Source organism: Tympanuchus pallidicinctus, unplaced genomic scaffold (assembly GCF_026119805.1).
Source record: "Tympanuchus pallidicinctus isolate F22 unplaced genomic scaffold, pur_lepc_1.0 scaffold1, whole genome shotgun sequence".
Classification (NCBI taxonomy): domain Eukaryota; kingdom Metazoa; phylum Chordata; class Aves; order Galliformes; family Phasianidae; genus Tympanuchus; species Tympanuchus pallidicinctus.
In genome coordinates this window covers 100,498,654-100,521,649 of record NW_026294618.1, presented here as the reverse complement: position 1 = coordinate 100,521,649, position 22,996 = coordinate 100,498,654, and the positions used below count along the sequence as shown (strand labels likewise).

The following is a 22,996-nucleotide window of genomic DNA, read 5'->3' as shown; positions in this document are numbered from 1 at the left end:
TCCACTCCAGATGCAAGTCCACCAGCAAAGCTGTTGATCACATGAACTGTAAGAAGTAAAATCCATAAAAATCTGATTGACTTCCCTGTCCCTGTACACAAGCTATCATTCTGGTTTCATGCTCTAGCACCTACTGCAATGGCTCAATTGTAAACCAGACAACAGATGAGGATGGTTATCTCATCAGACAGTGTGATACAAGTTACTGGATGGCTTTTTTTGGAGCAGTTTTTGTAGTATTTGCTATGAACACATGGCTTAGTACACTCGTGTCTCTGCAGAGACAGCAGGAACAAGGACCTGCTCCACCTTTGTATAAGAGCAAACCATTTAAATGAAGTCTACTGCTACTAAGATTTTAGACAGAAATTATCAGGTTACACAGAATTCACTCCTTCCCCAGACAACGCATCAAGCAATTTCTTCTCTTCATCTACTTGTACTTTTTCCTGCCAACTCTTGCAAAGCTCCCCTTGTAAATCCCAGTCCCCTCTTCTCAAAGGATCGTGCAACCTGGAGCAGCTGAACACCCGGACTCACACATGCAATCTGCCCAGCACACAGTGGACCAATTTCTCCACCTTCTCCAGCAAACAAAAGCAGTACTTACCTGCACCAGTACTGGAAATCGTCCCCAAATTTTCAATCTATGTGCAAGGACAGGCATGATTAACTATTGGCTCAGCCATTAACTAAATCAAAGGAAAGCAAACCGCTCACATAGCTGGTCAAAAGTAATTCTGCTATGCCTACAAATTACTTCTCCAAACTATCAGAGCAGATTTACACTGGCAGCTGATGAATGTTGGCTTTAAAACAGAGCCATTTATATTGTTGATAATTAATATTCGACATACAATTCTTTGCAAACAATATATTTATAGTACATTAGCATATATTATTTAATGTTAATACATATAATAACATATAAATATAAAATGATGATATGCCATGTTTTTCTGAGTAGATGCATTACAGAAAGTAATATGTGTACGTTTGGTGGCCCTGCTAGGCAGGGGGGTTGGAACTACATGATCCTTGAGGTCCCTTCCAACCCGGGTGATTCTGTGATTCTGTGTGTGATTCTGTGATCCTCCATAGTTCTTGTTTACCACTTTATACATCTTCTACACAAACACATCTGCAGAAGTTACATACTTTTTAGAAGGTTATAAAGGCCATTATTAGACTATTATGGTCTGATCAATATTGGTGGAGAGGAAAATCAGTTCCCTAACTACTGCAGTCTTCAAAGGTGGCCTTAAATGTAAGCATTGTATGACTGCTGCTGGGAGCAGGAAGAGCTTTGGGGACAGGATTGATCCTGGGGGAGTATCACAGGACAGCAGTCCAGCAAACAGCATGGAAGAAGCCCCGCAGAGCAGATGCTGTGACAGAACTGTATACAATTGGACCTCAGTGTTTTTCCTCACGTTTCTCTCTGCTGTCAGCTGGGAAGGTTGATGCAAACAAGGTCAGAGGCAGCCAGTAGGACTTGCTCTCTACCATGCTCCCAACCAAGCTGAATTAGCAGTACCAATACAAAACAGGAGAGGCCACTTCCCAGTCTCTCCAGTTGGAGAACCAAATACTCAGAAACTCACTCCTATTCCCATGGTGACAGCCCCAGCCCTGCCAGCAGTGCTAGAACCTCCAGGCTTCCAAATGCAGGAATAACACTTCGACTGCATCTCTGAAAACATGAAGCAGTGCACACTGAGTCTGCTTCACAGTAATGCAACGTGCTGCCATCAACATCAGCACTTGCAACAGAATGCAGAAATACTAAAGGCATCACACATGCAAACCCCAGCCAACTCAAGCATCTATCTTCAATGAGCACCTCAAAAACAAAGTACTGCAATGGAGAAGGCTGTAGATGTATTCATGCAGGACAGAAGCTCCAACATACCAGGAAGATGTTCAGTGTCACGAGACACTGCACACGGTGCTGTTGCTGAATAAACCACTCCACACCACTCAATAATCACCAGTTCATCAGAATCCAATGAGTTGCTAGCTGATGTGAGATCATATTACGTACCAGAGACAAAATTTTAGCCACGCACATACAGACTGAGTGCTTGTAGCAAACCTGGAGGCTGAGCACTGGCACCTGCAGCCTCTACCCACCACTGCAGTTTGCACACAGAACAAGCAGGGAGGTTGCCCATTTCTTTTCTGAGCAATGTATTCAGCTGGAAAATCCTTGGCAAGCCCAATGCCAAGTTCAAGGAAAACCTGTCTCTTCTAAACACAGAGGACATTCCTCTGCATGGCTCTGCACTCCCGGTGTTCATTCATGGTGTTAATGCTCCACTTCAGACCTGGATTCTGCTTCCACCTGGAAGCACAGCATCACCTGGTTTGAGATTGCTGCTATTCTGGAGAGACAGGGCATAAATTTATTTATCATAAGAGAGAAGAAAAAAAAAATAATAAATAAATCAACATTTCTATTAAAAAAAAAAAATGGTGGTTGCTTTTGCAGTCTTCTTTTGAACTCACTAAAGAACTCAGTTTGTGAAAATCTTTGGGGGCTGAAAGATACTCAGTGTAGCACATTACTCTGTGGTTATGCCAGGTCTGTACATCTCCATACATATATATATTGCAGCTATTACTTCATTCTGATGAAAGACACTGAGCCCTGCTATGTTCTTTACCACAGAAATGAATATTTGTGAGTGTTACAAAAACAAAAGTTCTTTAATTTCTGGCATACAGCACGTGCATGTACTCATACAAACCACAACATGTTATGGCCTTAAGCAAAGTCACAGTACTGCTGCCACAGCATTTATTGTGTGATCCCCAGGCAAGCTGACACAACTCAATTCCTCTTACCTCCTGTTCCCCTTTCCTCTCCCATTCTTGTGTCCAAGCATAAAATCCTGCCCCATAACACCTCCAACATGCCAGAGCTTCACCAAGCAGGTGAGACAGAGGAAATCTTCCAAACACTCCCCTTGGGACAGCTTTCTGCTCTTTTACCAAGTGCCTAACACAAGGCACAGTTTTGCTAACAGTCTCAGATCCAGCAGACTCCAGCTTCCCTATGTGACACGGAGCCCTCCCTGAACCAGCAGCATCGCAGGTAACAACGCACAGTCATTGTTTTAACTCTGTAACTGCAACAGGCAACGCATGGCTCGACTTCCAACCAGAGAAAAAGCATTCAGCCTTTTGTTAAACAAACCAACCAACCTTTTCTGCATAGCATTGTGTGGGCAGGGCTGCTACTTAACTCTTCTTCACTTTCCAGCTCAGTGCACGGCAGCCCGAGATGAAAGCTGCCATAAAGCACCCGCGATGCCCCAGGTTGCAACAACCTTCTCCAAACACGACCACTTGTTTCTGCAGGACCAGCCAAGCAACCAAGTGACCTCAATAGCTATTTGGGAAGACCTGGAACCTGCTAACAGCGTAGTAATTTCTCTCAAAAGTTAAAAATAGACCATGCATGCAGTGTCTAAGGAGCAGCACATGGCTTTAATCCAGGAGGTTTTTAATGGTATCACACTGCCATCACATGAGGGCAGCTCTGTCACCATATTCTCAGGGTGTGCAGCCTCAGTTACAGCAGTGAAGTATTTGTGCAGTCAGCACACAGGTCTGTACCCACGTACACAGGCTCTGGGACAGTATTTAAAACATCCATACGTGCTTTTGTATACCAGCAGCTATACTGGTGTCAAACTGTTCTATTGATTTTTTTGTATTTGCTTGCATTTATGGGAGCTGCATCTACACCAGGGATTGTCCTGACTTAAATACATCAATGCATATACTCTATCATTAGAACGGGACAAGAAGTACACGCATGGCTGCCACCACTCACTCACGTTTGCAACAACCCTTTAAGCCAGCACACACACAGCAAAAGACCAATGGCAAGTGTTTTGTGCATCAAATGGAGATGTAACAGAGCTCCTCTCACAGCTAGTGAAAACCCATGGAGAAAAAGCTGGAAGTGCTGAAGGTACAACAACCGCACGGCTGCAAGCATCCAGAGCCCAGCACCGGACCACTTTCCCTGCACTGAACCTTCTCTGCTCTCCTTTGTCTCAGGCTCCCCCCACAGCACCAACCACAGGCTGGGGCTCAGATTCAAATCCCCACAGCACTGCAAACGGCCTATATTTGATTACGAGGCCGCGTGATGTCACGTATCCAAGACAACTAAAGCACCACAGTCTCCTGAGGACAAAACCACCTCTTGGTCGCAGATCTGAGCAACCTGGCAGGCAACCAATGCCTTGTCTCCAGACCAGGCTGCCATGCTCGCCAGCAACACGGGGCACAAGCACCTCCTGCCTCACAAACCATGACAGAGAAATAATTGTTCAAGGTGGTTATCAGCTTAAAGCCAGCCTGCCACACAGAGAGCACGGGAGCTTCAGCATTTCTTCGTCATCCTGCTCAAACGAAACGGGGTTTCCAGGAGTAATATTTCCAAGCTTCTCCCCTTTTAATGTCAATATCCTCCCACAGCATTTCGCCTAATTACACAGAGGGGGGGAAAAAAAAAAAAAAAAAAAAAAATCCTGATTTTCCAATATCTGAAAAAGCTACAAAAAAATACTCTGCACAATTTAAGAACAGAAGGGAGATAAAACCTTATCATAGCCCAGGGAAGGGAAGGCAAAAGGGGAAGAGATTTCATCTGACATCTAACAGAGTGGTGGAATGGCTTGGGTTTTGGAAGGGACCCTAAAGATCATTTACTTCCAACTCCAAACTGTGTGGAAAAAAAAGTCAGTTAACCCAACAGACGCACATACACACACGTGAGTGAGTATAAGTGCTTTTAACCGAAATTATATATAAACTGAGACAGGCACAGGTAGCTGGGCCCTGTAGGTCTCGCTGCCCAGAGCCATTGGGTCACATCCATAAGTGCTGCCAGCAGCGGGCTGGGAAACGCAGGGCTGCCCAAAGGCTGCAGCCAGCCTGGGACCTGGCTCCTTGCACCTCGAGTTTAACATGTGCACATGAAAACAGTCTGACAGAGAAACCGGGAAGTGGAAAACAAGAAATAAGAGGGAAATCTACGCCATTTTAAAAAAGCCGTGGTGTCAATGAAGGAGAAAAAACGTTTTTGATTAAGAAAAACCCTTCGCAGTCAATAGTAAATGGCTTACCTTGCAAAGACAAAAGGTACCAGCCGTGTACCAAATTCTGTATGCTGTTGAATGAACTGAAAATGCAAATAAAGAAGTGAGCCATTCACAAATGAGTCATTTGAACAAATGCCTGGCAAAGACTGCCTGATGCTAATTTCCTTTCCAGGCTAACTGTTACGCATTTCTCTACCATCCCCTTGAAACACAAGAGAATATCCTTATAGCTACATTTCAGCTGGTGTCAGTAACAATTTCCCAACACTTGAAACATAATGCTCCATTTTCCATGCAGCTTGTCAGCCTTCTTCAGCCTTAAAGCACCAGAACATCTACTTTCCAACTGAAAACCACCAAGTTGAAACCTTACCTGAAGCAACCCTTATGTAAAATTTAATTTAAAGGCAACATCAGAACCAAACACAAAGCAGACTCCACGTTACAGCTTAGCAATTGCCAAGTCGTCACTAATTGCTGTTTTCCAGTTACTGCTTCCCAAGTTCAAGTTTTCCTCTTACTATTTAAGGTCTGGCTAAACTCTGAGAGGGCTTTTCAGGAATTCTTGCTGCCCAGCAAGGACAGGAACTACTGCATCGATGCTTCATTTTCTTTTAAGCCATATCCTGAAAGCTCCATAAGAAGGAAACCACTAAAAAGGCAACAAAACTCAGAAGTCACTAGCATTGATATACCTTGAGACATGCCAAAGGGATGAGCAACACCAGCCTGCATCCTCAGAAACACTCAGGCGCTGCTCACAGAGCTCCTGTCATCCCAGGCAGACACAAAGAACCCAAGGCAAAGCAGAACGACGTTCCTGTCCCCACGCTGCCCATCTCCCCAGCTGTTCCAGTAACAATAACACAACACCCACCAAACATGCTACTGGCCAGCTCTCTCTGAACTTAGCCGTTTCATTTGTTCTAAAATGATGCCAGAATAATCCCTCTGCTCACAACAGTTGTGGCACAAAATTGTTTTTTCTTCCATGCAACAACCACACACTGGAACAACTGGGCCAACCGTGTCTCTTCTACAGAAAAGCCATCCACTTTATCACACAGAACCCTGCATTCTGAAGGGCACAGCTTCAGTGAAATGCTATGGATGAAGTAAGCTTTGTTTGTAATGGAAAGGCACCTGTGGTAATAAGGCGAGGCTATGGAAACACCAGGTGACATTAAACACTTCTCATACAGCACGGTCAAAAGTCCAAAAGCAAACTGGCTCGTACTTTGACTAGTCAACATCCCCCAAACAAACCATGTTTTCTGATAGCTGGATAGGTCAATTTGCCTCATCAGCATGTGGATGAGGGCTGCTGCCTGGCCACAAGTTTCCCAGCTCACAGCTGGGGTCTGTGCAAGTTTCTCAGTCAATGGGCAATCTTTGTGGACAGTAATTACCCTTTAAACAACTACATGCTTGCCCCAGATATAAGCACAATGCAGAGGAGCAACAGACAGCTGAAAAAAGGAAGCAAACAACCACATTAATAGAGAAACTAAAAGTAGCTACAAAGTGCAAGCCTGAAATGCACTAAAAATGATTTGATAAAACAAACAAAGCCTGAGCATGATATCAAGACAAACTGCTCCTGGAGATAGGCCTTGGGAATACACTGAGTCACACCTCACAAAGTTCACAAAACAAAGAGAAAGAAAAGCAACTGCAATTGACATGATATACACAGGTGGGATGCTCAGGTGGTGGAAAAGAAGTCAAATAATACAAAGACAGAGTAGGAATGTGCCTGAGTACCTCCAATCCAGCCCTTAATGGATGGAAAACAGCCTCTCCAGCAGAGTTAAAGCTGCCCAGCGATGCTGCTGAGAGGCACATCGAGCTGTGCCAGTTGGTAGCTCTGGTGTGGACAGCTGGGTTCAATGCCAATGAAGAGATGGAGAGCACTGCTTTTCCCCTGCCTGCCACAAAGGGCATGGTGGGAAAGGGGTGACCCCTGCAGCAGCAGCTGAATGAATAAATGTGTTCCGAAGGTGCCCTAACTTCTAAAGAGAAAGAAGGTAAGTTGAACTTAGGAACACATCAGAAAGAAGCAGAAATCCACATCACTGAGCTTTTGCATATACCACCTTACACATGCACAAATTGCAAAAGCTTTCCTTAAAATGAATCTGGCACCAAGTAATATTCTGTCACAGAGACATTTCCCCCTAAACACAGCAGCCAGCCCTCCCAGCCACCTCCAGGCCCTCAGCAGCTCTTTTCCAGAGCAGGCTCCAAGGCTTGTGCTTTGGAGGTCATAACATTTTACAGGAAGAAGGCAAAGCAACAGAGGTCATAAGGATGCTATCCAGCATCAAGCAGTGCTTCCTCAAGTAATTTATTACTAAGGCACAGGCAAGCTGACTTGAATTGTCTTTTGCAAGTGCCCTGGAGTATCACTATGTGCTTTTACACAGCACAGTAAGAGAAAGTTGGTTTATCACTGCTCAGCGTGCACGTGGAACAGCACAATATAACAGCGAATGAATAAATAAAGGTGTATGAAAAGGTCCATCCAGAGACAGCAGAGCATCACCTCAGCCATTCCTTGTTTCACTTGTGGCTGTCTCCTCTGGAGTCAAGAAACTGGGAGCAGACATACACAGCACACACGAAGCCTAAGACAGAAATCAATCCTTTAATCTATTATAGAGGGAGCAGGATGAGGTGTGCAGTTTGCAAGTGCACACTTGTTGAAAGACAAAGCAGCATGTTTCCATGAGTCACGGAAGCACCACTGACAGCAGGATTTCTGCACAGGAAGTTGCACAACACCATCTAATTGTCTACAGACACACGAGGTAGACTCAACAACTGTCCCAGCCCCTACCTACTTCCTTCCATAAAGTAAATGGGTTACAACTAGCACTGTGACATCTCATGCACGAGCACATGCAGAATACATCTGCATAGGGAGAAACAACCGAAAGAAAACTCAAGGAGCCAAATGGAATAAAACTGGTAAAATTTACACCTTTGTCAGAAGGTAAATGAAGGTGTGTCCTGCTCCATCCTTGCAGCTGACAGACTCCACTCAGGAGACAAAAAGGCCTAAGGACTGCTCATCACTGATAAACAGCCTGGGAAGGAAGGCTGTATTTACACAGCTTGTTTTTACTGTGGGGCAGTACAAATATCTCCATGAAGAACACAGCATAAGAGATGCACAGTGTCACACTGTCACCTCTTCCAACACCTGGTTCTGTCACCTCACAGGTTGTGATCCAGCTAGGAGAAATCCTATGACAACAGCATAACAACTGCTGATGTTTTTATGGAAATCAACATTCCCATGCAAGAACTGCTTCACTTTCTAATCAGTGTGAACTAAATCCTTTGCCAGGCACTCCTTCTATTGTGGTAGTGCACATTCCTGTACCTGTTAAGTCACTTACCAGGCTGGTGCATTCCTACACTGACAGCTGCTGGCAACGCCAGCACCTATCATCCCATGCTCCCAGAAGCAACTGGAAGGCTGTTCAAGAAGAAAACTCCTGGCAGATGGAGCTCTTGAATCAGCACTCTACTTAGTTGGTGCCTCTTTTGGGATAAAACACATTGCTTTTGGGCTGAGCAATCCCTACATAGCTTTGTCAGTACAGCCTAGCCTGCAGCACATAAGGGGGTTCCAACTTAATTCTCTGGTCTAGATCCTGGCAACAAAGACATCAGCCAGGCTTTGTCCTGAGTACAGGGAGCCACACATCTCCAGTTCCAAATTACTCTGCTCTCCAATGCAGCACTGTAGCTGGGAGGAACACAGCATCCTCACCACACTCTGCAAGCAGAAAGGTGATGGACAGCATCAGAGCTCAAGCAAATCAACAAAACCAATCCAAACTAATAAAAAAAATTAAGATCTAAAAAGCATAGAAAAGTCCTAGGTATCTTTTAGGTAACTCAAACATTTGGTGTGAGAACTACTACCTCTGCCCTTCTTGTTCAAAAGCCAAGACACAGCTCAACATCTACCAAAAAGGACTTGGCAATATGGACACGAGCCAGGAATGAGCCCTTACAGCCCAGAAAGCCAACTGGATCCTGGGCTGCATCAAAAGCAGCATGGCCAGCAGGGCGAGGGAGGTGATCCTACCCCTCTGCTCTGTGCTGTGAGACCTCACCTGGAGTATCAAACCCAGATGTGGAGTCCTCAGTACAGGAGAGATGCATAGCTGTTGGAATATGTCCAGAAGAGGGCCACAAAAATGATTCCAGGGACGGAACACCTCCTCTACATCAGGCTGAGAGCTGGGGCTGTGCAGCCTGGAGAAGAGAAGGCTGCGAAGTGACCTGAGGGCAGCCTTTCAGTACCTAGAGGGGGGTTGTGAGAAAGAACAGGACAAACTCCTTAGCAGGGTCTGTTGTGAGAGGGCAAGGGGAATGATTTCAAATTAAAAGAGGGGAGGATTTAAGCCAGATATAAAGAAGATTTTTACACTAAGACTAGTGAGGCACTGGCACAGGTTGCCCAGAGAGATGGTGGATGCCCCATCCTTGGAGACATTCAAAGTCAGGCTGGATGGGACTCTGGGACTAGATGGCCTTTAAGGGTCCTGTTCAAATCCCACGGTGCTGTGGACATTGCTGCTCAGCTACACCCACCGACTGAAACTGTGCCGCTCATTGTTGCTGTGCACCTTTCAGCCCTGAGCTGCCGCGTCCAGCTGTCTGCTGCAGAGGTGGGAAAGGTCAGGGGCACCTGCTAAAAACAACTAAATACAAGACAAAGCAGAAAAACAGAAACAAACCACAGCCGTACATAAAACTACCACAACTCTATTCCAAACGTGGTGACGTAAGGCCACACCAGCTTCACTTCTAACAGATTCATCTTCAATTCCTAGGACGAAGCAAGAGCCCAAACCAAACCAAAGACCAGAAGTTGACTTCAGTGAGTCACACGGCGGTACACTACAGCCCAACCGCTCCTCAGGTCCATTCAAACACGACTCCACCGTAACACGATTCGCAGTTCGTATCGCAGGTCAGGCACGAACCTCTCCAGAAAGTTACTCCCAGAGCGTTCAAGTAAAACGCGAGCCCGTGTTTCCAACCTCCACGTGTCGCACCAGAGCTTCACTCCCGCCCAGCCAGCGAGGTAGGGCCGTTCGCCGGGCCCGACCGCTCCGCCGCGGCCGCGTCCGACCCGCCGCGAAGCCGCGCTCGCTCGGCAGCCACCCGCACGGCCGCCACGAGCCCTCGCCGGGGGAGGCGGAGAGCGGCGGGGGCGGGGCCGCCCGGTGCCGGGCCGCGCTTCCTGCCGCACGCCGCCGGCCGCCCCGGGGGCGCCATTTCGGGACGGCGGGAGGCGCGCGGGGCCCGGAGCCGGCACCCCGCAGCGCCGCCAGGCTTTGTGCGCTCGGCGCCGCCCGGCACGGCCGCGTGGCCGCGGCGCGTTCCTCCGTCACGCGATAGCCGCGGGGCGCCCGCCCTCCCCGCGCTGCCACCCCGGCGCCGCGCGCCGCTTCCCGGTGAAAACCTTTCGGATCCTCCAAAAATAATATTAAGAAGGAGGAGAAAAAAACAAACAAACCAACCAACCACCACAAACCGGGGAAGGATGGGAAGGAGACGCTCCTGCCTGCCCGCCCCGCTCACTCACCGCGGTCATGAAGCCGTGCTGCCGGGAGCGCGGGCACAATATGGCAGCGGGGGGATGTGTCAGGGAGCAGCAGCTGCGGCGGCGGCGCCTCCCTCCCCGCCTCCCCATGGCAACCGGCCGCCCGCCCGCCTCTCGCCCCGCCCCGCCTCGCCGCCTCCCGCCCCGCAGCGCCCTGCCGGGGGCGGCCGGGAGCCGGGGCGGCCCTCTCGGAGCGATGCACGGCCGCTTGGCACGAGTTTTCTGCCCGGCTTCGTTTCCTAAAGAAAGAAACCAATAAGAGAACGCTCCCCGCACGCACGCAGCGAAGTTAGAAACGTGGATCTTTGCAGTTTTACTTCCCTTTCCTCTTCCCTCGCATCCCTGGTTGCCCAACTGTGCGCTTTTGCCTCTTTTTTTGCCTATTTCTTTTTATCCTGAAGATCACAGCGTGGGGCTTTCCTTCCTCACAGTTTAAAACCGCTTCTTTTTTTGTTTGTTTCCTTATGTCAACTGCACAAAGAATAGGGCTGCAGCGCCCGCACGCTGCCATGTTTGCTCTGCCATGTCCTGCATTGTGCACGGCCGTGCCTCCTGCTCTCAGCTCTGCAGGGCTGTTTGCTCAGCAGAGCCCACAGGGCTGCGTGCACTCGTGGCTTTGCAACATAATGATAGGAGCTGGGAACTCATTCACAGGCAGCAGGAACAAGTTCTGCTGCAAAAAGTTTGTTCAGCTTCTGCGAGGCTGCCCTGCCTGCTGAAGGGCACGGCCTTCGCTCGCCCCTGATGCATTGCAGCAATTTCTTTTTGTGAGGGAGGATGGGGAAGTGTGAGCATTTCAAGGAAATTCCCCCACCAAGCATTTGCTGGAATCATCTCTCTGTTTATCATAGAACTACGGGTTGGAAGGGACCCTAAAGCACCTCCCAAGCCCCAGCCCCTGCTGTGGGCAGGGCTGCCCCCCACCAGCTCAGGCTGCCCAGGGCTCATCCAGTGTGGTCTTGGGCACCTCCAGGGATGGGGCACCTGCAGCTCTGCTGTGGATGCCAGGGCCTCACCAACCTGAGTGAAGAATGTCTTCCTAACATATAAGCTAAACCTCCCCTCTTTTAAGTTTAAAGCCCTTCACTCTCGGCCTATCACTATCTGCCCATGTAAAATTTGGACTCCCTCCTGATTGTAAGCTCCCTTCAAATAGTGGAAGGCCACAATGAGATCTCCCTGGAGCCTTCTCTTCTCCAGGCTGAACAAGACCAGCTCCCTCAGCCTGTCTTCATAGGAGAGGCGCTCCAGCCCTCTGAGCATCTTCATGCCCTCCCTCCATTTTGGATCCTCTCCAAAATCTCCATATTTTTCCTGTGCTGCCACGTCCCCACCTGACATCATGTGGACTATGAGGCCATGCATTTTTAAAAGTTCAGCAGAGCAAGCAGGCTCAGCCAAAAGTCAGAGAGTGCCAGTTGGCCACCTGAAAGGGATACTTCCATGTATTTTGCAGGAAAGCACTGCTGTTAGCCACTGAGGATGATGTCCATTCTCACCTCTCTGCTTGGTGTCACCACTGAGTTTCATCCTTGCTTCACTATGAGTTTGCCTGATACATTCTGTGGGCAATTCGTGAGAGCAAGAGGGAGCAGATGGTGCAGGGCCAGGAGTGGCAGTGCTGGGCAGAGCCAAGGCCACCTGTGATGCCCTGCCACTCATCTGCTCAGCCGTGAGGAGCTGCAGCATGGAGGCTGACCTGCCAGCCTGCTTTGTGCAACATCCTTGAAAGCAGTTTGTTCTGAAATTTAGGATTGAAGCAATTAAATTTTTCTTTGCTGCAATTTACCTTGTTCCACTGCCTTGGTCTCCCTCTCACTCCCTGAGCGTTGTCACAAGGACTCCAGAGCATCTTGGTATTCTACTGCATGCTGGCAAGAATAAGAGCTGCTGAAGAAAACCTACAGCAAAGCAGCAACTAAGAAAGCCTGAGCTCCTCTGATAGACATAACAAGAAAGCAGAGATTCAAAATAAAGGGGAGATGTGAGCCATGGTGCTTTCACACAGCTCCCCAGGATGTTCATACTGCTTCCTGCAGAGCTCCAGAGGTGGCTGCAGGAGGCATAGGGAAGGTGGAGTGGAGGGAGATACTGAGGAAGTGGCAGGAGGTGTCCACCCCCCCTCCTCCTTCTGCTGTTACCCACTCAGACTTCAAGCAGACTGAGTGAAGGCTACTGCAGCTGCTGCTGCTCTGCTCCAGGCCTGTCCTTGTAGGCACTGCCCACTCGAGGACAATCACAGCTGCTGTGCCAGGGCGACTCTTCACCAGGTGTCCGCTTCCAGGCTCCTGTACCGTTTCTGCTCTCCTGGGAGAAGGACTCTCTATGGGCCTATCAGCCATACCTGATGAAGCATGTCCTTCCCAAATGGAACAGAGTGGGGACCAAGGGAGGGCCAGGGTGCAGCCAGCACCATGCTGATCTGCTGGCAAAGTGCAAAGACCTGGCTGAAGGCCCAGAAAGAGATACCAGAAAAAAAAAAAAAAGAAAGCATTAATGAGACTGCTAAAATGGCTTTCCTTAGTGGCAAACTATTCACCGCTTGGACCCTGAGATTTATAGCACAACAATGGTGCTGTTGATTTCACAGCCCTGTTACCAGCAAGAACCTGCAGGACTGATGCTTTCCATGAGACACAGCAAGTCCTGAGGTCTGGGCTGGGCTGCAGAAGGGCAGGGGCACTCCACGTTGTGAAGCTGGCTCTCATTTCGGTACAGGTTGACTCTGGAGCCAGGTCTGTGCAGTGTTGTGCAGTCTGTCAGTTGAGGAGCAAGGAGAGGAAGGTGTCAGTGTGTAGGAATACTTACAGCCTGAGAGGCTGCAGAGCCGGGAAGGGTAAGCAGAGAATTTGCACAGAGGCAAGAGTTTGAAAGGCACAGACGTGTGACAGTAAGACTGGCACAGAGCCAACAAGCCCACGATACCATGCTAGGATTTTGGCAACGTATGTGAACTTTCAACCTGAGTTTACAGTGTCTCCTCACCTGGCATCACCAAACCATTGTCCCTTTAGTCGCAGTAACCTACAGCCGTACATCACTGTGTAATGCACTAACACATTAGGAACAGCACTGCCTCCTCCAAAGCAGTGAAAGAGTGCTGTTCTCAGTATCTGGCTGACCTTTGTTTCTGCCCAGGGATTTCCATCCCTGCTTAGCATTAGAGAAATGCTGTTCTGGCTCTGCTTGGACACCTGATTCTTCCAGGACTTCTGCTTGCTAGGAGCATCTCAGATTTGCATCGACAACTTGTTTGAAGTGATGACTTCAAAGGGACTTCCTGCTTCTTTGGGTTGGTCTGCCTGCCTAAACAGCTCCCACATGGTAACTTTCTGCTTGTGTCAGTGGACATCTGCTACATCTGATCTCTTCCCTCACTCTCGGCAAAGTCACAAGGGGTGCTGTAGAATGCATTATTTTTTACCATTTCTATACCTGACACCTCGGCTCTCCCTCATCTCTTGCTATGACCTGAATTGGACTCAGTGCTTGAGATTCTTGTTCCAGACTGGTTGTAGGTACATTCAGACAAGCCATAACTCCCTCATTTTAGGGACTCAATGTGCTCTCTGTTTCTTCTTCCCTTACAAATCCCCTCTAAGATCGAAGGGGGATCACCAAACATCTCCCAAAACACACCCTTCACCACACACTACCTCTAAAGAGTTGACCCAGAGCTCAGACAAGCAAATATCTATAAAGGAAGTCATAGTGGCAATATCATTCTGAGAGTAAATAACACTCTATTGGTGTTTACAAACCATATGAAGTCTGATACAACCACACTGACAGGAAGGGTGTCCAGAGCTGACTTCTGCTTGAGGTATCCCTGCTTGACGTATCCCTGCTGCATTTCTAAGAAGCAGTGTGCATGTTTTGGATGTCCACTGAAACACTGAGACTCTAAAACATTGGATATCTAAAACTGCTTGGAGCCAGTAAGTTATCTGTGTTAGAAAGACCTTGACATTCTTGATATGAGAGTGGGAATATCAATTATATTTGTATTTTTTTTTTTGGAACGCTATCTCAGAAAATTACAGAAGCCCAAACCTGCTTGAGACAGTTCTGCCAAGACAGAATAGCGTATATTTTGCCAGCTATTCAGCTGTGTCAATTAAAGGTACACTTGCCAGATTTCTAAATGATACAGCTAGAAAAGCAGACCCAAGATCAGCCTGGTGTCAAAACCTGTGCAGAAGAACCTCCTCAAGGATGGGTAAATCAGACAGGAGTAAAGCAAATGTGGTCTCCCTCGGCATTTTGCTATGCATTTTGCAGAGCCATCTATATACTCTTACGCAGGAGGAAGCTCATCTGAGGGCTTTCTATTCTTAACAATGGATGAGAAATAAAACCAGCACTTCTGCTATTGGAGAGAATCTTGCATTTTTAAGAGATTACTTACCTCCTTCTCTTCATGGGTAATAGAAATACCTTACAGAAAATAATAGCAATTTCCTAAATAAGACCAAGTCAATTGTTTCTGTTGTGCACAAACAAAAAGATTCATGCATTTTAGTAGATAGCCCACTATGTAATCTGCCAGGCTGAATTACCCAGAGATACTTTGTTTTGAAAGGAGTGCAGAAATCCTGCAGGTTTAATTGCCAATAAATCAGCATGACCTCCACTCCCTGACAATTTTTTTTTTTTCCCCCACAATGATCTTTTCAAGCAGAAAATGAAGAGACTGATTTTTACAGTGTGTGCATACTGCCTTTAGTGAGATAAGAGCAATGGCACACATGCAGGTTCCTCCATTAAAAGCTATGCTAGATAATGAAGAACTCAATCAATGGTGTTCTGTTTGCTTTCTGTTTATTTTCACCTTGTATTATGGTGCTCTGTTCTAGTCACAATTAGGGGAGCACTTGCTTGTTTAACAATTGGCTTTCAACTTGTTGTGTTTGTGCATCCTGCACTACTTGAAATGAATTTGTGGTTCGTTTTTATACTGACTTGTAAAATTTTAAGGCAGATGGCAATAGGTCGAGTTCTCACCTGGATTTGAATATCTGCCTGAACGTTCTGCTGCTTAAAGAGATCTTGAGGATTTTTAATGGGAAGTATTTTGTTTTGATTTTAGTACGAGATGTTCATTCTCTGTTACAAAGGTTTCATGGACTTACATAATTATACAAAATAACAAGTATGAATTAAAGACCAGTGGGGAAAAAAAAAAAGAAAGGAAAAAAGAAAAGAAAGAAAGCTACCCCCAGCCTTACTGCACATTGTTTTACTTCTATATAAGGTTTTACTTAAGTGATCTTTAACCTAAATACCTTCATAAGTGCTTTACTGCAACATAGTGTCTGTGGCAGCCGGTTCTTACAGGCTCCTCTAAAAGATAGGTAGGTTGATAAAGGGAGGGACCGAAAGGGAAACAGCATCATTGCACTGTGGAGGGCTGGGGTTCAGCATCTCTGCAACAATCCCCAAAGCAATTTGCTTTCATTCAGCTATCATGTTTTTGGCTGAATTAGAGACATAACATAAGAGCTGTTGCTTTGCTCTCAGACATCTTTGGGCTTCCCTTAGATAGATTGGTGAGCCTGAGGTGATGCCCTCCCAGCGGTCAGTCCAAGATCAAGAGGCAACTTCAAACTTTCCACAGCAGTTGCAGGGAAGGCAGCTTGAAGAGATGCTATCAGAGGGTCACCTTTCCCACTGAAGGAATGGGATTATGGATAGGGTAAACAGGACTGCAAATATCTTACACCTTTTACACGAGGCTCTCTGTGCAACTCTTTCATGTCAATTACTGTCAATATCGTCAATTGTATCAACAAATTTCATTTCAAATCAGAAGGCTGCTATACAGTTATGCTCTCGCTGGTATCAAATGACCCAGGCAGTCCAAGTTAGTGGTTCCAGGGACTTTATGTAATGATAAGAGCTCTTAAAAGAGCAATACTGAATTCCAGGTCCTCTCCGTTCAGGCCATGCCTAATAGGGATGTATTAGTAAATACAGTTTTGCAGCCTGTTTGCAAGAAAGTTACCACTTGTCTGAGTTTCACGCACAAAGTAACTTGAAATTTTCCTCATGCAAGAGAAATCGAGGTGTGCTGTCCTTGTACAAGGCAGATAGCAGTGGCTGATTTCATACCAGCAAAACAATTTTTGATGATCTTCCCAAGCTGAAGAAAGTCACCCTCACATAGATGGTATTCCAGCACCAAGCTGGAAAATTCACATCCTGTTCCAGTCAAGAACTTTAAGCAGATCCCATATCTGAAAATATTAGAAAAATATTTGTCAAAGAAGTTGTGTCTGGTTGTTGCACTGCCTTTGACAACCCAAACCACTTTTTTTTTTTGTTTTACTTTTTTTTACTAACAAACTCTGAAATCCTTATCACCACGTGTCTGGGGGCTGGCAGGTCTCCTGCTGATTGTTTCTTAGTGGCTGATATGTAAAAATTAAATGAGGGCATACCAAGTAGATAAAAGTAACAGCTTGTGACCTTGGCATCATTCAGGGATAAAAGTCATGGGAGAAAAGGGGTAACTGAAAGTCATGTTTATTCTCTAAACAAGAATTCACTCCTTCATTGTCTGGGTAGGACGTGCAGGGCTGAAGGATCAACTGCATTGAAACTCCCAGCTGTGGAATTAAACTTGTTCTCTTCAGTGCCCTAGCACTGAATCTAATCTTGTGAGTAAGAGCAGGAGATGGATGAGGCCTCGGAAAATCAGACTGGACTCAGATGTCCTGTTGATTACTGCCTTATTTGGAGAGAAGAAAGACTATTCAGCACCATCTGGTGCATTTATCTGTTGCATTCAGATAGGTGCCGTCCAGTTGATTAAGAGCAGCATAATGATCATGCAGCATTTTGTTCAGTTGATATATTCATGTACTCACTGTGGCCAGCAAACCTTATGCCACTAATGGCTGTAGTTGAGTACAGCAAGCCTTTTTTTTTTAAGCCAATCCTAGGCATATCACAAAACCCATCAATCAGAGGTAATCGAGGTTTTAACCCACTTCACTATTAAAGCACCAACAGCTTGTTCTCTGACATTAAACCTGTTGATCATGGATCTACTGGGTGTCTGAGGTACTCGTGCTAATAATGACATCCTTTACGTGACTGGTAGGGTAGACCTCTACACAAGCTAACATATCCAGCTGGGGGATGGCCCTTGGAGTGCTTGAGAGGCTTCTACAACTATTCAGCTGAGTAGCTGGTCCCCATGCATCTTAGACACATGCAGCATAGTGCCTTGTAGACACACATCACCATGGCATCCAAGTCTGAGCAGTGGATGGAAGGATGTTTCAAATGGGTGGGAATTTACAACCCACTAAAAAGCAGCTACTGTGGTGGGTGTGCTGAATGTGGAAAGGACGCCAAGCAATTCTGTGAGGTGTCATGTGTACCTGCACACAAATGTCCAGGGAGGGTCCTGATCACTGCCCAAGTCTGGTTTTAGTCAAGAACCAAATTATAGAAGAAGAATAATCTCACTCAATGCTTATGGAAACTCTAAAAAAAACCAAAAACAACACCTTCAAAGTTTGTAGTACAGTGAAGTGACACTTTGAAAGAGAGGTTCTTCGGAGCCTTGGACATCGAAACCAAGCTTGGCTTTGGCCATGCACACTGTAGTTGTGAATCTCATTCCACTCCCATTGGTCCACCCTCCTCCAGCTTCTGCCATCTCCAGCCTCTTGTCTTCCATCCATCTTCCCTCCCATAGTTTCTCCAGCCTTATTCCACACTCAGCAACATGGGGACAATTTCAGACTTTCACATCACTCCTTTTTTTACTCCTCTCTAGGTTATTATTGTTGGCTTTCACAAAAAGTTGGAGAAAAGGCAAAGATGGTCCTTCAGCCCTGTGATTTGTGCACTGAGCATAGAGTGTACTGAACATGCAACAGAGAGAAAGAATAGAAAGTTTTATGAGATTCAGTTATGAGCCTGTCATCACCCTAAATTGGTTAATTGGAGCTGTTCTGTCCAAGGGTTATACCACAGAGTTCATTAAAACATCAGAAGTCAGTGATGCGTATTCTCTGTTATGTACATACACTATTTTTACTTTTCAAAAATGACATGTTTTGTTGTTTTATGAAACTTCATGGGAAAGATTTTCTCTATCCCCCACTGGCATCAAAGTTTGAGATTATCTAAGATGGAACTAATATTCCTCTGATCTTACTACATCCACATATTACAATTTGCTAGAATGCCCATAGTCAGAACACTTATCACTGAACATTATACTTAACAATCAATTTCTGCATTGCATGGAGCACTGGTTACAGTTCAGCAGCAGTTTACAAATTTTTCATCCCTGACAGAGATTTTCTCTGTGTACCACTCAAAATCCCCTATACATTTGGGGACATCTGTGCTCATGTTCAGGTTAAATAACTGGGGATACAATAGGGTGAAGAACAGCAATTAGAAATAGCTAGGTTCAATCACATAATTCTTATCCAAGTGAATTTTCCAGGACTTTGTTGGGTATCTTTCTTGGTTTAGGATTTGGCCTCAGAATAATTTTCCTTCATATAGTCAGTGGCAATGTCTGTAATTGGATGCACTAATTCAATAGCAGCTTTTGCACAGGTACTCGTGCAATAAGAACTGCTTCTGCCATGGGGGGACTTTCCCTAACCCTTGCAAGAAGGGATAAGGGATCAGAAGGGAATTCAGGCTCCAGCACAGTTGTCCCCAGTTGTTTAGAACCTGGGCTCCCAGGTTTTATTTTCCATGGAGATGCTCTAAAACCCACCAGTGCTCATCTGCAGAGAAGCAACCACCACTATGTTCCCACTCAGCAGAGCACTTGTGCTCTATATTAGCAAATCTGATCTGAAGACTGTGCCTGCTCAGAGCACTTCTGCTGCTTCCCATGGCCACTTTCTGTTACGTTGCTCTTATTCTTTTCAAAGTAACTCCAGACTTAACAGCAGCATAGCTTAGATCAAAATCAGTCTCTGGCTCATATTCCAGCTATTCTCTTCCATAGATCATTGTACTTTATAAACATGGATGTTTTGCGTTGCTATTATTTTGAAAGTTAGTCAGAAATCAACAGCATTTGATATGAGCTCCAATGTCAGGTGTCACCCTTCTGACTGACAGGCAGCGCATCTTTTTATTAGCACACATTAATGTAGATTAGTGGCCTTACTGGAAATATTGGACAGACACATCTGTGTAGCAGCTAGCAGGAATCTCTGCCTGGACCTGATTCCAGCTGTCCATACGGCTTGTAAGCTCAGGCATGTTGACAGCCTTTTCCATAGCTGAAAATCCATCTATTTCTATTCAATATATACATAAAAGACGTTGCGTCAACAAAATTCCATTGTTCCTGTTCCCCCAGAGACAGCATGAAGTTTCCAATCACCACAGCTGCCTCGGCCATTGCTTCAGCCAAAATCTGGAGGTAAAAACAAAAGCCTTCAGCCCACATGGATATAACATGTAAGTACTATGGGAGGCATCGGGGAAACCAAAACCTGCCTGGGGGCCTCAGTGTTCCAAATGTCGAGGCTCCCCAGACAGCTCTTTTATAGGTGTGGAAGGCATCCTTTAGCCAGAACATCCATCAGAGATCCCCCAGGACAAGTCTCTCCCAAGCAATATGAGTTTCAATTAATTAATTCTTATGATGAACAAAAACTGCATTGAATACTCTACAAAAAAGCGTCAACAAGTGGCACAGCTAGAAGCTGATCTATTGGCATCTATGAGGCTATATGAAACCACACATTTGTTTTCCCTCCTTTGGTGCAATTTGGATTTTGGAGTTGCAGTGGGTTGGGGTAAAGCATAGAAACTGCTACTCTTTATTTAGTGGTTCATTAGCTTATTGGGGAAGCCAATATACCCAAAGTTACTGTACCCAAAGTTTTGAATCACCAATATGGAAATCCTTCAAAACCAATCATTAAAACCGCTTCACATTGCCCAGGAACCACACGACGGGGCAGCAGTTTTGCCCAAAAATTCTGCTTTCGAATGAAGAGAAGTTAGGATGAACTGTCCAAGAGATGGATGTGGGTGGCCAAGCAGTATGGGGCTGGTGGATGTGTCCCTGCACAGTGGGTTATGCCCAAACAGGGATGTCTGGCCATCAGATGTGGAGCAGCCGCAGATGGGGACAACAATGGAGACGCATGGGCATCCTGGACTTGCTGGCAGCCAACAGCAAAAACAAGACATGCTTCTTAAGGTTTTGGGCTCATTTTCCAGTCCCAAGAGGAAGGAGGATGTGACAGGAAAGTAGAAATTACTCTTCTGGCTTGATCTCAATGTCCATTCCATTCAGCAACCATACTCCTGATGCAGACCAGTATTGGATGCTTCTCAGAGTGTAGAAAAAGCTGCTTTCTTTTTTTTTTTTTTTTTTTCCCCCAAGTCCAGGCTTCCAGGAGAACATTAAAGAGCTTTTTCAACTTTATTCTCACTCAATTGAACACTGACAATAGCAACACTGGGTATTCTTGATAGTGCCTGCTCCCTTTTGGAAGGCAGCGGCAATAGTACTGCCTGAGACAGGAAAGCGGAACTGGAAATGATTCGTGGGACTAAAATCCGTAGAATAGAGGTGAATTGCTGGCCAAGCCAGTGTTCTCCCACGTGGGCTGGTAGAGATAGCTTGGAGTTTTGCAGGGAGGAAAAAACGCCTGTGTGAGAAACTGAAAGACCCCCAGAGGGCTTTGCTGAGCCTTCTTAAACTTCCTGATCACATCACTGTGTTTATACCACCAGTGTTATTTATTGGCTGTGTGCTTGACAAGCGGTTACCATGAGGAATGCTAATTCAAGGAGGCAGCAAATTTCAGGCAGAGAAGCAATGCATTTTTCAGTTACTATTATTTGCAGCTTCACCTAGGTACAGTGACCTGCATATGTGGAGACTCATTCAGTAAACGGTTCTCTGTATAGACACTTGTTGGATTTTTTCAAATATGTAAGTGAAATCAGTTTAATTTTCTACTAATCATACTATTTTCATAAGCCAGCCAATAACCTCACACCTCCACATGATAGCTTGCTTTCTGATTTTTCTATTTGCTTTATTTGAGACAAGAAGGGACTAATAGTACTTTCTTCAACCCCACGACCAGTTTTACAAATGAATGTATAGCTACCTCTTGGTAAGAATAAAGCCAACTAGCTGCTAAGGCGTTCAATGTACTGAAGCATTCTGCCAGGAACATTTTTATCACCATATCAAATGCTTCTGACTCTCAAATCAGGAGTAGAAGTATTTATTGTTTTTTCACAGCTTCCTAAAAGCAAACATCACAGCAGTCAGGGCTTGGAGCTGCTGGGAGCCAGTGACTGTTTAAGGTTGGCTCCCATGTGGAGAAGCAAGAGGAAATTTGCCAGTCAAATGTGAGAGAATGGAAGCCAGTGCAAAGCCCTCAACTATCCTTCATCACACCTTAAACTGAGATGAAGCTTTCATAGAGTAGATTGACAAAGGCATAGAAAAATCAATCCACATTACATCATAAGAGCCCATTATCACCTGTGAAAACATGTGATGTGGTGTTTCACAAAATTGCAGCTATACATGACAACAAGTTCCTCCATGTTAGACAATCACAATTTGCTGCAACCTATCTGTAAAACCATTTTCTGAATTTTCGAAGCATTCAACCCTGCTGGCTGGGCTAGAATAGCACAATGATGACTCGTGCAACAGAACTGCATGTCAGGTTGGGTATTAGGAAAAGTTTATTCCTAAAAAGAGTTGGTGATGCAGTGGCACAGGCTGCCCAGGGAGGTGGTAGAGCCACTGACCACGAAGGTGTTTGAGAACCATGGGATGTGACACTGAGGGATAGGGATTAATGGGTAATATTGGTGGGGATGGGTTGGACATGATTATCTTAGAGGCCTTTTCCAGCCTTAATGATTCTATGATTCTGTGTGAGTGATGTTCTATCATACATAAATGACAACTTCCTTAAAACTAATTATGGCAATCCTAAATTGGTAGATCCTAAATTGGTAGAAACTGTGGCAGACGTTCAAAAACAGATTTAACCACTGGAGTTGTCCCTAAAGTTTTCCCTATACTGTTCCTGATTACATAAAAATATAAATTCAATTCTTTATTTATTTGTAAGCCCCCAAAACAGACACTCTCCTTTTTGGTTAAGAATGATATCCATCCATTACTGTGTGATACCATAACACTCCTGCGTATGTCAGCACTGATTTGGGGGCAGTCAGAGCCTCCAGCTCCTCCTTCAGGCCAAGCACC

The 22,996-nt window shown here is 45.8% G+C and overlaps 1 protein-coding gene across 11 annotated transcripts in view; it reads right to left on the bottom strand.

Annotated features, from left to right (window-relative positions):
* The window catches only part of FOXN2 (forkhead box N2), a 96,843-nt gene that overhangs the window by 19,075 nt on the left and 54,772 nt on the right, over nucleotides 1–22,996 (bottom strand). The window contains exon 1 of one of the 11 annotated variants that reach the window (XM_052682332.1): nucleotides 10,732–10,839. The exons of 8 other annotated variants lie outside the window; for them this stretch is intronic. The gene's annotated coding sequence lies outside the window, so the exon portion shown is untranslated. Of the gene's footprint in view, nucleotides 1–5,144; nucleotides 5,201–10,126; nucleotides 10,247–10,731; nucleotides 10,840–22,996 lie in introns of those variants that run through there. 2 more of the 11 variants (XM_052682344.1, XM_052682341.1) reach the window with 2 other exon arrangements.